Below are 1,474 nucleotides of genomic sequence, written 5' to 3' on the forward strand. Positions count from 1 at the left end.
TCCACAAGTCATGATGTGAATCTTACATCAATAGATTCGTCATAAAAAGGGAATTCAAGTGATTTGAAAAAATTAAAAAAACTTTTCTTTGGCTTCCGTGTTGAGCATTCTCTTGTCAAGCATTTTTCTGGATACCATTTAATCTTCGACCTACAAAACACCAACAGAACAACAAGAACAAAAATTTTGATCATCTAAGGTATAACAGTAGGGAACAAGACTTCTCAAATCTCAATGATCTTACTACGGATCCCAAACGATATAGCTCCCGACATAATTGCAAGGAAAGAATAGAAGTTAATTACCCTATTGCTTCATCAAAAATAAGCTTAACTTCATCAATCATGATGAACTTCTTTGCCAAGACATAGTTCTTGAAGTATGGATTAGGGCCAAAGAAGAATTCAAGCTTGAATTCGGGACAACAAACAAGCCTGGACGACTTAATGTCTATAAGATACTTGAGAGCTTCCTCATCAGCCTTAGTAATCTGATTTCAAGGTATATTGGAAAAAAAAGTTTTTAAGAACGCAAATCCTTGATAGTGGCAGCAACTAAAAAAAAAAATTACGCTCAAATAACTTACTTCTTGAGCTAGTAAGGAATTATTTTTCATTGCAGTGAGCCAGAAATTAGGCACTCCTTTCTCTTCATTTTGCATGCAAACAATCAAATATAAATCCACAACATCATTTGCCAAAATACATCTTAGAGAAAGACCCCAATTCCGATGTTGATATTAAAAGAGCACCTTTGCTAGCTTTATCCTCTCCGAGGTCCATTGCTCCATTTGCGGCCCCTTGAACTCCATCAAGGCCGCTGACAATGTCAAATCTCTACAAGTAGAGTACAGGCAACAATCAATGTGTCTAAAGGAAATTAGATGAACAAATCTTCCGCATTCTCCCAGACAAATTAATTAGGCTCACATGATACAAGTTAAATATTAAAAGCCAAAGGGCAACAATGCCCTTGCACAGCCAGAATAGTTATGGCACTATTTTAAACACCGAGCATCAAGAGCACACCAGACTATAAAGGAAGAAACCCAAATTATTTTTTAGATTAGACGGCATGAAATGATACCTTGGTGAACAGAGGCTGATACAGTTTTTCACATTCCGCTTCGTGCCTTGCTCTCTCCTCAAGGAATTTTGCCTCCAATTCATCACGTTGACTCTGTAACTTATAGAAGAATCATGATGTTAATCTCCTCTCCTTGTCAAGATTTTCAGCAATTATAACCATCAGTAATCAACACGAAGTGGCAAAACGGTCAATTATCTGCTATTGCACTACCAAGTAGCAACAGAATAACATGTACATATATATATATATAACACAGATAGTGATGACATAATCTATAGCGTACACAATGTGGCAGTGAAAATATAAATAACAAATCATGCACGTGCCTGTATCTTGTCTGAGAGCCTCAATTTTTCTGCGTCAAATTTCTCAAGTTTATCCCTAC

The sequence above is a fragment of the Citrus clementina genome, unplaced genomic scaffold (genome assembly GCF_000493195.1).
Source record: "Citrus clementina cultivar Clemenules unplaced genomic scaffold, Citrus_clementina_v1.0 scaffold_6, whole genome shotgun sequence".
Taxonomy (NCBI): domain Eukaryota; kingdom Viridiplantae; phylum Streptophyta; class Magnoliopsida; order Sapindales; family Rutaceae; genus Citrus; species Citrus x clementina.